Here is a 16,049-nt window from a genome sequence, read left to right as displayed (position 1 = left end):
ACAATACAACAGGGAAGAAATGAGAGGACAAGACTTGTGGATGCTTGTGGAGGACTGGTGGAGGACTTGTGAGTCACTTGTGAGCACTTGTGAGTTGATGATTGGTTGGTGATATTGGAAGTTATAGTAAATTGTTTACATGTAGCTGGCGAATACCCTAAAATTGTGAGAGTTTGTAGGAGAATGGAGAACGGTGGAAAGGTTTCTCAAGGAAACATTATAGCAGGGAGGAAATTCATAAGTTGCAATTGGTTGCAGTTGGTTGCAATCAGTTGCAATTAGGTGCAATTAGGTTGCAATGTCTGTATATAGAGATTTTAGATCTGTGATTTTGGTAGTCCGCTGTCGTCTTCGACTATGAAAACCCCTAAACGCACAGTTTTTGAGAAATTTGGGATATCTCTGTATTCAGGAAAATCTACAGAATCTTTTGCTGTAAAGAACAATTCAAAATCTGTAGTGATAACATCACAATATTTGTTTAAAGTTAAAAAGTACATCTTTATTCAAAATCAAATTTCTCAAAAACTTTGTGTCTAGGGGAAAAATTAAGTGGCAGATTCGTAATCAGCGCAAAAAGCTCTATAAGAATCGCACAGTGAAAATCGAAACATTTTTTGACTGTGCAGTGATTCAAATTTGGCGCCGTGGTTGGTCGCTGATAGTTCGGGGCACGCTTTTGCAGATGGCGGCACAGTGTCGGTGCAGTTGTGGCTTAGGTAGCTGGTAGCTCGTGATCGGATCCGAGTCCGTTTCCCTAGCTTTTCCGTGTCACGGTGTCGCGAGCGCGTCTGTCGTCGACGCTCGCGGTGTCCGTCGGTTTTTATTTAATCGGTTGCAGGAAAACTCGATTTGGTGGGTACCGGTCGTAAGCGATCGGTCTTTAGCGTGTGTGGTGTGCGCGAGAATTGGAACGGTCACTCGGTTCCGTGGAACTCGGTGGAAGAGGACAGGCAAGAAGATAGAGAGAGAGAGAGAGAACACGAGAGATTGCGAGACGAGCCACGGGACGAGTCGAACAGAGACAGACGACTGTGAGTTAGAGAAAGAGAGAGAGAGATAGAGCGCGAGAGCGACGAACGAGGATAGCGTTCTAAAACTGGTAAGAAAGAGAGAAAGAGTGGAGGGGATCGAGGAACGGAGCACGGCAGGAGCGAGGAGTGAGAAGAAGCTAGAAGTGTGTCGGGGCAGTCTGTCGAGGAAGGAGCAGGGAAATCTTCCTTTTCCTCTTACGATCAGATCGAAAGGGTCAGAGGGGTTGCAGGTGGGCGGGGTGCCGAAAAGAGAGGCGAACACTCAGGAAGAGGCAATATCCAACCGACGGAGGGTGCACAACGACGAGTAGCCACACCGTGTCGACGGGAGTGCGAGAAAAAGACAGTGCGGTGCCGTGTAAACATACATCTCGTAGCCGTGAGTGCGTGCGCGAGAGTGGCAATCAACGAGACGGCTCGACGTGGTTCGTGGTCGCCGTTCAGGAGTGTATTCGCAGCAGCCATCCGTTCTTATTGACATTATCAAAGAGAAACAGCGCACGAGACGAGGAAATTGCCCAACGGTGTCCCCCAGGTGCAGCGAATCGTCAAGCGGCGTTCGGGCACGCGTATATGAACCTGTGTCACAAATGACAGTCGATCGTGCAGGAGGGAAAGTCAGCTGCTCGCTGGATTCGACTGTCTAGCGGGGTAACCGGTACGTAAAACCATACATACATACCTACGAGGATCGTCTGAAAAGTTTTCAGCATAACATGGAAACAAGTATTTCTTTTCGGCGAAATTGAAGTTATATTTTTCAACACAGTCTTTTTTTTAACGGGGTAGTAATATAATAAATGCGACGGGGTTTTTCAGTAGTCAAAAACGCTAGATAGAAGATCGATCTAGGCCGCGATCGACCTGAAAACTCCTATTTTTTCGTTTACAATGCGTAATTTGCATTATTCGGAAGCATACAGCTGCGCGTGTAAATAGCTATTTTCATAAAGCTGCGACAGCTACATGCTTTCGAATAATGCAAATTACGCCTTGTAAACGTAAAAATAGGACTTTTTCCCTAAATGAGAAGGCGCATCGGAAACGAGAGTCTACCCCCTTCAGTCTATACCCTTTTCCTAGCGATGTTCTTAACCTCTTTGACCCTTCCAAATAGTACTTGGCGTTTTGCTCCGCAAAACAGGCGTTTACGTATGTATGGGATGACTTCCTCGTTCGATGAAAATCTCTGTCCTCCAAGCGAAACTTTAAGCTTAGGAAACAGAAAAAAGTCGCTGGGGGGACAGATCTGGTGAATACGGTGGGTTGGTCAACCAATTCGAAGTGCAATTCGTGAATTTTTGGCCATGGCGACCGCCGAACTGTGAGCAGGTGCGGTGTATTGATGGAACAGCAGTTTCTTTACAATAAACACTGACATCGCCTGACACAAACAACAACTGAGCGTTCCAAAATGACTGAAATTTTCACAGGCATCTTTCAAAGCATATTACATTATAGTACACGAGTAACGTCATCTTCATGTTGAGGCTCAAAACTTTTCAGACGACCCTCGTATATACGATACGATACGAAACTTTACAACGGAACCGTTTTAGTGGACTCTCCTGTAAAAATGGCTCCTGACGTTTCTCTTCCTGTCTTCTTTGTGTACCCACTCCCACTCCAGCAACCTCTCTCTCTCTCTCTCTCTCTCTCTCTCGTTCTTTCTCTTCCTACCTCCCTCTCTCTCGCTTGTCCCCTATCTTTCTCTCTTTCCTCTTCACTTTTCACCGATCTCTTTTCTCTCTTCGCTTGCGGTATTCCTGCACGTAAATCGACCGTTGGATTTTCTTGATTCCGCGAGCCTCTTCTCTTCTCTTCTCTTCTCTTCTCTTCGCCTCCTTCTTTTTCAGGTGGTCATACTGTGTGGCCGTGCTCAAGTGTGAACGGACCACTGCCTCTTAAAGTTCGCTGGGTAAGGCACAATATTTATAACTAGACAGCGGATCTTTTATGCAAAATAAACATTTTCCATCGTAATTGTAAGAAGCCGGAGTGACATGGAAATTTATTTTCTTTCTCAATTATGTTTAACAGGTTGAAAATAATATAACGGCATCTTGAAATTCTACTAATTGTTGTCGATGTTTTAAATTACATCTTCCCATTTTTTGTCATAAATGCATCAAATCCGCCGTCTATTTATAACGATACTACGTAGTGGTCAGGGAACAAACAGTTTTCTAGAGCCAATTTTTTCTTCTACATCGAGTACACGCTAATTTATTTACTAACTACATATAGCTCGGGAATGTTTTGAGTAAGATGCGCCTCTGGCCATTGGTATGTAGTTCCACGCGTAACTGTTGATGACCCAATCTACAGACTCTGTCTGTCTGGTATCGCTGAAACAACAGGCACATTTTATAATTCATCGAATCCATGTTTCCTTCGATTTCGAAAACTAAACAATTTTTTGTCGTATCTCTTGAATTGCCTGGCCACCTCGTATGTACCACGTAACCTCAGCACAAACGTTTTGTTCACCGCTGTGAAACTTTAAGGGGGTCCATTCGAATACGAATACGATAACCAATGCACATACACTTTTCAGACATGTTTATCACCACAACAAAACAAAAATTGCGCGAATCGGAATGATTATTTTTTGAAGACACCTCTCTCGTATTTGAACCGGCAAAAGAGGTTGGGCCCGCGTTTTGCGATACACGCGTTCCTCCTGCACGGCAATATTGTGCCAGTTTCCAAGCCTCGTTGCCCGATGCAACGAATATATACATACATACAACACTTTTACCATTATTGCAAGAAAAGCTGAAACATCCCGCGACCCGAATGGAAATTTAGAACATTCGATATTTGTCCTCATTGAGAGGTATGCAACTCGCAGTACTTCACCAGCTAATTTTTCTCGTCGTTTTTCATTGAACACGCGCACCTCGCTCAATGGACTACTTCTTTGCGGAGAACTTCATTGTCGAGGCTCTTTTATCGACACATTAGCTACGAGCTATTATTTCATAGCTTTCGAAAGTTTATAGTTCATAGCCGGAGGTTTTTAATCAATTTTTCTTTTGTAATGGCAGCAGCGTTTCTAATCGTGGACCGGAAATTTTATTGTATAATTTTTGTTCGGGCTCGCGTAGCTCCTACAATTGTGAACAAATCATTTAGCTACTCGAATAACAAAAAATATCGATATATATATATATATATTCGTAAAATTCGGTCTATTCGAACCTCGTATGTCTATCTGAATGGCACAATTACGCCCCTTTATTTCCAAGTCTAATTCATTATCATTGAAATGCTGGACGGTTTTATTTAACGCGGCCGCAAAAACGGTGGTTCCGTTCCTAGCAAGAGCCCGTCCCCGCATAAATAAACTGTATCCAAGTGTGTTGCCTTCGAAGTAGCGTTTTAACAGTCTGCGCAGAAACGGATGCAAATGGAACACGAAGTCGAGTGCAGGCCATGATGAAATGGTATCGCCGTATCCGAGCGATGAACGCGTTAACGCGTAGAACATCTCTGCGAATGTTTCACGGCGAAGGTCGTTCGATGACTGGTTTTCCGCGGGTTACAAAATATTTTCGAACATGGTCTTCCGCGCGGGTAATTAGTCACATTAATATTTAACGAGACGCGGAACCGGTTCTTCGGTGGGTAATAGTTAGCCTTGAAAATATCGAAAGGGTATCGAAACGAGGTGTAAATTTCTTTTAATGTTTCTACCGTTTAAAATTGCGGCTGTAAATTTTTGTCATAAATGCGTAAAATCCGCAGTCTTATTGAGTTGGCAAGAAAGTCATTTCGGTATTTTAAAGTGAAATAAACAACCCAATTTTTTTTATTCAAGCAATAAACTTTCACTAATCATGATGATGTTTTTGATCGATAAGAACCAGAAGTTTTATGAGCGCAGTATTATGAAGCTACCAAAAAGATGGCAAAAGATCATCGAACAAAAAAATTGCCAACCCAATACATAGTATTATGAGAACACTGTGTATTTAGCGTTCGCACGTGTCGGAATCCGCGAGTGTGAGTCGCTCTACCTGAAGTCAAAACAATTATGTATATCGAAGGAAAATATTAATGAGTCGACAAATGCTCTTATCGTTTTGACGATGACGATAAGCATTGTCAGGAAAATTCCTCATGTCAGACGGGGATAATTGAGCGGTTGAAATCGATGCTCCATTTGAAACAGACATAGACATATGTATAATGTATATATCTGCGTGAATAGATTATTCGCAGGAGATGATCGTCGTACAAGATGTTTTCGCTATCGATCTATTCACCGGAGAAACTTTAGGCATAAAATAGATAGAGATTTCCTTTCTCTTCTAGGAGATTAATAACGACAAAGAAATTTCGAATCGCTCTGCAGACGTAGGAGAAATCGCAGGGCAATCGGTTAATGAATAATCACTAGAATGGACGGTTTCCCAGCTCGATCGAACGCTTCTTGTCTGGGTCCTCAAGAACCACGGGTAGCCACTTGATTAAACTTGATTTAGCCAAGCATTAAAAACACTAGAAGAACACGAAAAAACACTGCTCATCCATGATCACGAAAGTACACCTATTCCTACGATTAGAATTTCATTATTTAGTCATCAAGGAACAATTTTCAATCACAAAATTATTCTCTAAAGTATACAGATTTAAGTTGTAATATTGAACTATTACCTAACAATATCACCGCCTCACACGATCAACATTCGGACGATGGTCGTATGTCCAGAGTTTCAGCGTTTTGGAACACTGAACAAAAGCAGAGAAGGGGTAGTCGATATTTCGATTGGTGGGTTAACGAACCACTGAAATGTTAATGCCTCGTTACGTCATGTTCGTTTACCGTCGCCAGGGAAAGGGGTCAAAGTGACGACGGAAGGAACGGGTCGAGGCGGTGAAAAAAAGAGTGCGAGACGACTAAAAATGGCGTGGTACACCATCGTCTCACGGATATTTACGAGTAGAAATCACTTCGAACGTCCTTGTCTTTTCCCGTTTCGTCGCCGCGTTTCGCACTTCGATTGTCGCAGAATGCAAGAAACGCTTCTAATCGCCGCTAATTAGCCAAGGAGGATCGAAAGGAGTAGCAGCATTCGTACCCGAATCGTTTCCCGTGTTCTCGTAGCCTTGAGGAATCTCCTGGTAACGGTATGCGGTCGCTACCTGTTACGCACCCGTGCCCGGTGCGTTTACATTACGCATTACCGTAGGTTATCGTCTGGGAAATCGGGTACTTGACGGAACCCCGTGCGTAAGGGCCCCGTTCCCTCTTCTCCTCTTTGGCGATTGAGAAACAACGTTCTCGCGACACAATCGTTGCGCAATCGTCCCTGCTTTTTCAGCTTCGACGCAAAAGGGACGGAACGCGTCCGAAACAAACGGGGCGGGTGTACTGGGTGACCAATAGCACTGTCCAACACCAAATTTGATTTCAATATACTGTTGGGTCCTTCTTATAGAGTTTTTTGCGCTGATTCCGAATCTGGTTTTAATTTTTTTCCTATACGTCCAGTTTTTGAGAAAATGGAGTTTTAAAAAAAGACATATTTTTCAACTTTAAACAAATATTGCGATGTTATTATAAAAGATATTGAATTATTGTTTACAGCAAAAGATTCTGTAGACTTTCCCGAATACAGTGATATCCAATATTAATACATTATGATTGTTTAAACATGTTTAAACAATGATTAAAGACGGAGATGCACCACTTTTGCACCAATTTTTGCGAATATTTTCGAATTTATCTCAAAAAATAAGGGTCCAGCGAAAAATTGAACTATACCACGCGAAAGAGCAGACTTTTATCTTGAGAAACCCCCCTGTGAAGTTTGCATGGTCGACTTTTTTACCGAACCAGAAAGCAAAATATCTTCGCCCGACATGCGTTGACGCCAGTGATGCTCTTCCACTAGCGCGGTCGTTCGTCGGGATACGGCGCGGCGCGCTGCGGTCAAACGACGCGTGGCTATAAGCGCGCAATTATGTCAGCTTATTTAAATGTAATATTTTATTAAATGTTATATTATTGTTATTTATTATTTATTAGTATATTTATTCTGTATAAATTATTTTATGTATTTTTTAATGTTAGTCTCTTGTTTATAGTATATTTAATACAAAAAATACCTTTTGTAACAAAAAAATAATTTATTCACACACTATACTGTTACACTATTTACAATGCTAATATATATGTGTACACTATTCAGATATAATACACTATATCGATTTAATATGGAGCAAACTATTTTAATTATGTATTTAAGTCAATAAAAATAGTCCCGTTTATATTGTGTTTGGACTTATTTTACTCGGAAGAATCTCGAGTGTTCATTGGCACTATAATTACAATACATAGATAAGACGACAATTACTGAAAATAAAATTTTTCAGTCACCGCATTGCAGACTTTCCTTACATTGTATGTATTCCGTTGTCCGTAGACCGTCATTTATTTGAAAATATCGTGTTGGTTCTTAAGAAAACTGATGCCAGAGTTCAGTTTCGGCTTTGTGTTTGTTGAAATCAGTCGTGTCAAGCATTTCAAATCTGCATTGCTACGTATAAAACTTCATAAAAAACATTTATAGTTATTTATAGTATTTTAGTTGTTGTGTATATAATATATGTATTTTAGTAGTGTATTATATCTGAATAGTGTACACATATATATTAGCATTGTAAATAGTGTAATAGTGTAGTGTGTGAATAAATTATTTTTTTGTTACAAAAGGTATTTTTTGTATTAAATATACTATAAACGAGAGACTAACATTAAAAAATACATAAAATAATTTATACAGAATAAATATACTAATAAATAATAAATAACAATAGTATAACACATTTAATAAAATATTACATTTAAGTAAGCTGACATAATTGCGCGCTTATAGCCACGCGCCGTTTCACCGCAGCGCGCCGCGCCGTATCCCGACGAACGACCGCGCTAGTGGAAGAGCACCACTGGCGTCAACGCATGTCGGGCGAAGATATTTTGCATTCTGGTTCGGTAAAAACGTCGACCATGCAAACTTCACAGGGGGGTTTCTCAAGATAAAAGTCTGCTCTTTCGCGTGGTATAGTTCAATTTTTCGCTGGACCCTTATTTTTTGAGATAAATTCGAAAATATCCGCAAAAATTGGTGCAAAAGTGGTGCATCTCCGTCTTTAATCATTGTTTAAACATGTTTAAACAATCATAATGTATTAATATTGGATATCACTGTATTCGGGAAAGTCTACAGAATCGTTTGCTGTAAACAACAATTTAATATCTTTTATAATAACATCACAATATTTGTTTAAAGTTGAAAAATATGTTTTTTTTTCAAAGCCATGATTTTCAAAAACTGGACGTATAGGAAAAAAATTAAAACCAGATTCGGAATCAGCGCAAAAAACTCTATAAGAAGGACCCAACAATATATTGAAATCACAAAAAAAGTTGAAATTTGTTGGACAGTGTAGTTGAAGAGCCTACTTTGAAAGGAATAATAGAGGTTCTTCGCACGCAATTGTGTCTCTAGATATCACGGTTAGAGCGCACAACTTTGAGCAAAAATCAAACTTTGAAAATAGAGTAATGTTTTGAGTACTAATTAACCACTTGCCGTACTCACAGTGTTGGGCAATAAATAAATTCATTTAAATAAATAATTATTTAAATAAATAGTTATTTATGATGAAGGTTTTTAACAAAGTCTAACAAATATGAATGTTACGCGTTTCATTTTAGATGAAATAAAATTTGATTCGTTTGCAATGAATATTTAAGCATTAGAATAAATGTAGCTATACAAAAAAGTATAATACATTTTCTTCTCCCTTCTACGACATTTTTGTGCATAAAGAAGACATTTCTAGTCACTGAAACTGTACAAGAAAAGGTACGGCAAAGCGTTAAACGTCGCAACAGAAAATTCTGCGATATCAACAACCTTCGGATACCGGTCTCCAGGACACGTAAAACATTGTTCAGCTAGGAAAATTCCCGTTTGTAAGAAAACATTTGTTCGCGAGCCTTCTCTGTTTGGTCAAGCAAAATCCCAAGCGAAACCCCGATAATTTGATTATCAAACACAGCAGTAGCTGCCGCGGGTCCGCTCGCATTTCCTAACATTATTTTTCAATTTCGCAGAAACGCGTTAGCCGGTAATCCCATACAAGGCCATAAGTTTATACGACGCCGGAGAAAGTTCTGATTAAAGTTCTAAGTTGTTTTGAAAGTTGATCCCACGCGGCTACGTTTCACGAGGTTGCTCACCTTATTTTTAAGCTATTTACGGAATAGAAAGAACTCGCGACTCTGCGAAGAAGCGAATCGCGGCAACTAGGCGTGTTGCTGTTCGAGATATGCGTGAATAACCCTCTGACAAATGTTCGTATATTCGGATCTATATATGCATAGTACATTGATGATCTGTTCGCATCGCTAGCATAATACTTTTTCGCTCCATTACCGCTGGAAGGATGCATAGCTGTGCTCCAATTTCCTATCGGCGGAATATCTCTCGTTGCAGTCTAGCAATCGGTGAATTTGGCGCTTTTACCGTATCTCTGATGGGTTGGGGAAATATTATTCTTGGCTCTATACCCGGTACTATATGGGACGACTGATTTTTGATTCATTTTCATCTCGGCAAGGCGATCGATCCAGACGGAACGTTGGACATGTCTGAGCCGCTACAGTGTTCCACAGTTGGCCGGTCCAATGAAATCATTTATCTCTGCCAAGAACTCTTCATAAATAACAGATCGATCATTCCGACAGTGTCCTAGCCCTATGAATCACGTGAAATATCTACATTAACTCGAACGTTACCACAGGTCCATTTGCAACCGTATTTCCGAATCAGACATTCGCTTCACATCGGCGGTATAGCCGTTTCTAGTATTACACGAGCAAGCAGTATTTAACAGCGGCTTGATCCTCGCAGGACAACGATAAAACGGGCGAGCGATCGTAAAAATCGACGAGATCCGCCGAAAGGATCGCCGGCGATAATCCGCGCGTAATATCGCGTTTACATAAACCGCGGCGGCACAATATTCGTTTATCGTGGTCGCTCGGCGAACATGTTTTTTTTATTTTCTCTACGCGATTGGAGTTTGTATCGACGGGGGCAGAACGACGTCGTTATCGCGGACGCGATACGCAATCGGCGATAAACCGGCGGAAAAACCGGCGTTGCTCTCGCGAGACGCAGTTTGCGTCAATGCGACCCGGTAATTAATTCATTCGCCCCGGAGGAGCCTGCAGCGGCGCATCGTTCGTTTCGCTTGTTTATCGCGACGACGAGTCGTTGGCATTTTACGGATGAAAATTCATGGAAGCACGCCTCCGCTCCGGTCCGGGACAAGTACAGTCTGTCCCACAAGAGCGTGTCGCGACGATATTTTTGTAAATATTAATATATTTGTAAAAAACTTTATATGAGTTGAGTCTGTACATCAAACATTGACCCTCCGACCCGAAGGACGTACGATGTACGTTCTGATGCAACATGATGAATTTTCGTCTTTTTATGATGCTACGATACATATTCTGAATAAAAACGATATTATTATTATTATTATTAACGGTATTATTTAATATCGTACTCAATTATCTTTTTATTTTTATTTATAAATCTTTATTTTATTTATAAATATAAAGGTATGAAATCTCAATTCACGAAAAGTGCAGTGTGTCGTCGTTCGTGCGAGGCGACAGAAGGCGTACCTCCATCGGGTCGGAAGGGTTAATACGCTCTTACTTATTGTTAGTAAGGGGTTCAAAATATCCTCCATTAGCAATTATAGCTTGGCACCTTCTCGGCATACTTTTAACTATTTTCCGTATCTTCCGAATATGGTGTACAAGAGTTATTATTTTGGAGTTCTTAGTTTGCATCAGGGGATTGGGTTAGCCAAGGCAGTACGGAGATAGCGTTTTCCGCTTTCCGTTTCGTACCAAATTGATGGTTTCGCGTACGCAGCACTCATCTTGAAAAGCTCTGTTGTTTTCACTCTGTTAGAAACAAAACTGTCAAATATTCAGCCAAGGCGTATTAAAGACATCTGCGTTTGTTTACATTATCCTTATCTCCCCTTCATTGGGTGACAGATTTCGAAGATATTGCCGACACGCTCTTGTGGAACAGACTGTATCTTCTCTCTCTCTCTCTCTCTGCGGCGAGATATGCAGACGACCTTTCCCTGGTAATGCCAGTGATCTCCATCGGGGAAACCCATCCTACCCCGGCGAAATTACAGGCTAATGACATTTTTTGCGCCCGCCCTCCCCGACTACAGATTGCACTCTGGTCTATTTCTGACTAATCGTGAGATCTGGAAATCAATTTACCGTGTCGTCGCAGAATCCGATCCGCTCTCGCTTCAAACTGGGCCACCCGGCTGAAACATCCTCGGCTCGTTTAACAGGGGATAGAAGTTTGAAAAAGAAATCGGGCTCGCCGAACCAACAGATGCGCGAATTTTCCGCGCGGTGAAAGAAAACGTTGTTTTCTGATCAATAACCATAGATAACGGCAACAGAAGCGAGACAGACAGACGGTGGCTGTAGAAAGCGCAACACTAGAATTAGCACAGAGGTCAAAATGACCCACTTCTGATTGTACTGTTATCACTAGACTGCGGATCTTTATGCGAAATAAAATTTGTCTGCATCGATTGCGATATAATAGAAACTGTTCCACTGAACCCTAACTGAGGTGTATCGGCGTCTTATTTGCTAGAACAGTCGTTTCTACTGCGGAAGGAATCGAGGTTGTATTGAGACACAGCGAAGTACTTGATGGAGACCGGGTTCCTGCGACCTCCGTAACAATTTTAATTAAACAATCAATCAACAACAGTGTTACACTTCACTCCGCGGGGCTTTTGATGCCTTACAGTTTCGGACGCGGAGGGATCGGACCGCTAAACGGAAGGAATAAATTAATAGTTCGCGGTGTAAGACCGCGTTATTGCACGTGATAACGGATTCTAAAATCAATCTCCTGCGAATTTGCGCACCTATTTATAGGTCGGTGGGCTGTTTGTTCGGAACGAGAACGGAGTGGGGAATTCGAAATTACCGTTTTAATGTTACCGACGACGGTTAACGGCAAGGTGTACCTTGCCAGGGCGCAATGGACGGTGCTGTTGTGGGAAAGAAAGCCGGGAACGGTACCACGCAATTTTGAAGGATGCCCCACGCGACGGCCGATGCGTGCTTCGTACACACGCGGTCGGCGCGACGTTTACCTATGTACATTCACCTCGGTTCGACGTCAAATCCTTACAGCTGAGCATTGAAAATGCGAAATACGTGACGACGGAACGCCATGCACGGAGTTTCAACGTCGAATATACGGGCTGGGCAAGCAACCTTTTTCCGCGGTCTCGAACTCGTGGCCGTTAAGGTCGGTTTATCTTAGCCAGTCCAGCCCGTCGGACAAAACCAGGGTAATAAGGTTCCGTCCGACTGGCCCGGACTGGCTAAGATGAACCGACCTTTACGCGTCGAACAGAAACCAAATTGAATGTTATGTCTTCTCTTCATGATTTTAATAGAGGAGAAATTATGTATATTTACATCTTCAATATTTTTAATTTTCGAACAATTATGAATGTTATCGACTCAATTTTGCTATATGTAAATGCATAAAGATGCGCGGTCTAGTTATTGCAGACGTAGAAGTGCCATTGTGCTAAATCATGTATACATTTTCCACAGTCGTCATCTAAACACCGTGACTTCCGTCTTCTATTTCGTTAAAGTTTTCACAACGCATGCATATAATTGACATACAGACCTAAAAGACGGATTTTAAAAATGCGTTCGGTGACTTTGATTGAATGCAGCGTTACCATCTGAATGAATTTGCAATGGAAATTGATAGTTCTGAGAGAAACCTGGACTCGAGACACGAATCTGCATCGTCTAATTGGTCAATTGGCTAATTGGCGAGATAATTAGCAGCTTATCGTCTCTGTGCAAGAATGAACCGTGATCTTCAGCCTGTAATTTCGATTATCGATGCCGTCGTAGACAACAGAACCGTCTCGTCTAATTGCAGTCGATTTCTGAAATTAATGAAACAAGTGTCTGGAGTTGTATAAATGAACTTAATTAGGCGTTTATCATGTTTTTTGAATGTGGGCCCGTCAAGCACATTACGTCCGAACTCGGCGGTCCAGGTATTGCGCCTGACGGAAGGTTAAGTCGCGTCATTGGTTGCACAACAGTGATGCATCTGGTACGCAGGTGATTCGAGGCCATAAATCAGTTGCTGGTTGCACGTACGCAGAAGATCGTGTTCGTATTCAGCGACAGGATTATTGCCATGATTCGGTGGGATTCGCTGACTGGCGCTTTTGATCGGCACGTGTCCGTTGATTCGGCAGCTCGTCACGATCTTATTTGGCGAATTTTGCGGCCGGGTGGGGGGAAGTACTGTGTGTCCTTGCGGCGAAATTGTCTACGAATCCTAATTGAATTACTTCGGATAATCCTATGTGTGATTCCGCTGGCACGGCCGGATTAGGCATCTCCGCCTCCACGTACCGAAATCCAATTTGCCTGGGTTCATGATTATCTGTTTTCAGTGCGTGTCAGCACGTTGTAACATCGCGACTTCATCCGATTCGCGCGTGCGATAGCAAACCGCAGGCCTATCCGTCAGCCTAACCGCCGCGAAACGACTCACCGATAAAAAAAATACTAATGCCAGAGGTAATGCGCACCCCGCCTCAGTTTTCTATTTCTTTCTAAAATCTGATTCATAACTTCAATTCTGCAGAATTCAGTTGTGACAACTAGACTGCGGATCTTTATGGAAAATAAAAATCTTCTACCTGAATTGCAATAAATTGGAGTGATGTTTTTTGAGAGTGATGTTTTTTGAGAATTCTGCTAATACGATCGATTGTAGCCTGTATGTACGGTAGGAAGGTGGTTTCATGATTTTCATTGTCGTTGGGTGTGGTCTGTTCGTGTCTTGGTTTCATGAGTCTGTTTTGCGGTTGAGTTTTTGTCTGGAGAAACCGTTTTGGCAAAGTGTGGTCCTTAGGTGGTCGAGTACTTGAGATAAGTGTTGTTTTTCGCTGATGCTGATGCTGATGGCTCTATTTATGAGGAAACTGATTACTGAATTCTTCTGAGCTGGGTGGTGGTGGGAAGATGCATGTAAATATCTGTTGGAGTGTGTGGGTTTTCTATCAGTGTGTCTCCGGATCCCCTGATGAAGCTAGCTGCAATGCGCTTGCGAAACGTTGAGAAATTTCTTCCACCCAGGACACGGCTTACACCCGCAAGCCTCAACAGCAATAACTGTATGATGCCGGGCTGTGAAAGCCTCAAATCTCTTATAATACAGGGTTTGGCCGGACAGGTGGTACAACCGAGCAGGTGATGATATTACATGTAAACGTAAGTCGAAAAAAAGAAATAACATTTTTTCGTTTAACGCTTCGTTTTTGACAAAATCGAGTTTAAAGTTCCGCCAGGTTCGCGTGCTTTAGTACTGCATATATCGGGTGTCCCAGACCACTCGTACCGCCCATTTATAATCTAAAAAATAGGTTATTTTCAAAAATTCAAAGTGTTTAATAGTTCAATAAGTGTGTAATATAGACCAATTTTTTTTATTCAAGTATGAACTTTAATCAATAGAATATTTTCCACTTTGTTCGATGATCTTTTGCCATCTTTCTGACATCTTTCTGGGTTATGCCAAGAGCAGATAGTGAAAACATTATTTCGCCAAGACTCATTTTGAAGTTAACTTAAAGGACACAAAATGACATTTCTTGAAAAAATGTTTTAGGCAAAAGTTTCTTGTTTTCTCGTATAGAATCCGAATCCGTAATAAAAAATACCATGTTCCGTTTGAAAAATGTAAAAAAATATCGGAATTTAAAGATATCACCATTTGATAGAGCGCATCTGATTTATAAAAGAAACATTCTTGATTATAAATGGGTGGTACGGGTGGTCTGGGACACCCGGTATATGCACAAAGTAGAATTGGTTGATCATGGTCAGACGCGTCAGACGATTCCTATGCAATATGTAGCACGTGTATACGCAGCATTTTCAAACTCGATCTTCTCGAAAACGAAGCGTCAAACAAAAAAATGTTATTCCTTTTTTTCGACTTATTTTTACATTTAGTATCAGCCCCTGCTCGGTTGTACCACTCGTCCGGCCACACCCTGTATAACAGTATTTTTAAATTTCATTAATGTCTGTACTGTTTTAAATTACACCCATGAATTTTTGTTATAAATGCATCAACTCCTCTGTCCAGTGATAACGAATGGAAATAAAAGAAAAACGTTCTTTCCCGGAACGCTTGTTTCACCATACACACGCCCATCGATACGATAAAATTTCTGCTCGTATCGTCGGCTCGCGGAGGAATGCGACCGTACGCGCACATAATGATTCATGCCGTTTTTAATTCGACGGGTTACGGGTCGAGCGGCATGAATCATTCGAGCAAAGCTGGGCGCAATTGGCTCGAACAGCTCTTTACCGAACGGCCAAGAATTTAGCTCCTTAGAAGTCTACCTGATGAGCCTCATTAAACACGGAGAATGAAATAACATTGATGATACCAACGTTATTTTTAATGCTGTAAAGTCTGATAGTTGCGGTCCGCTGTCTCTACAGGCTGATTCTGGGAACTGGGACAAGTTACCGTTCTTTTTTTTCCAGTAAAAATAGAGAAAAATGATAGAGGAACAAAATCATATGCCATAATACGTCGTAACTTCCTATGAGCTTATTTTTTATATGGACACACCGATGTATTCACCAGATGCAATTGCACTTTATTCTTTAATGCAACCCAATTTTTTTTTTTTGGTTAAACCAATCGATCCCTTTTATTATCCTACGTATGAAAGTACAGTATTTTATCCATAAATGTTCCAAATGTCTGGTCGGTAAGTGTCCCAGAAGTATCCCCACTACTGCGGGATGTACCCCCTTAAGGGGCCATGAAGCTCGGGAGGCCTCGGTTGATGGTGAAA

The 16,049-nt window shown here is 41.5% G+C and overlaps 1 protein-coding gene across 2 annotated transcripts in view; it reads left to right on the top strand.

Annotated features, from left to right (window-relative positions):
- Window positions 1–712: 712 nt before the first annotated feature.
- Snrk (SNF related kinase) overlaps window positions 713–16,049 on the top strand; it is a 42,252-nt gene continuing 26,915 nt past the window's right edge. Inside the window, exons 1-2 of one of the 2 annotated variants that reach the window (XM_076425654.1) lie at window positions 713–1,692; window positions 2,891–2,952. The gene's annotated coding sequence lies outside the window, so the exon portion shown is untranslated. The remainder of the gene's footprint in view (window positions 1,693–2,890; window positions 2,953–16,049) is intronic. The other variant, XM_076425653.1, reaches the window with a different exon arrangement.

This window comes from Lasioglossum baleicum, chromosome 6 (assembly GCF_051020765.1).
Source record: "Lasioglossum baleicum chromosome 6, iyLasBale1, whole genome shotgun sequence".
NCBI lineage: Eukaryota > Metazoa > Arthropoda > Insecta > Hymenoptera > Halictidae > Lasioglossum > Lasioglossum baleicum.
This window is presented reverse-complemented; position numbering and strand designations above follow the sequence as displayed.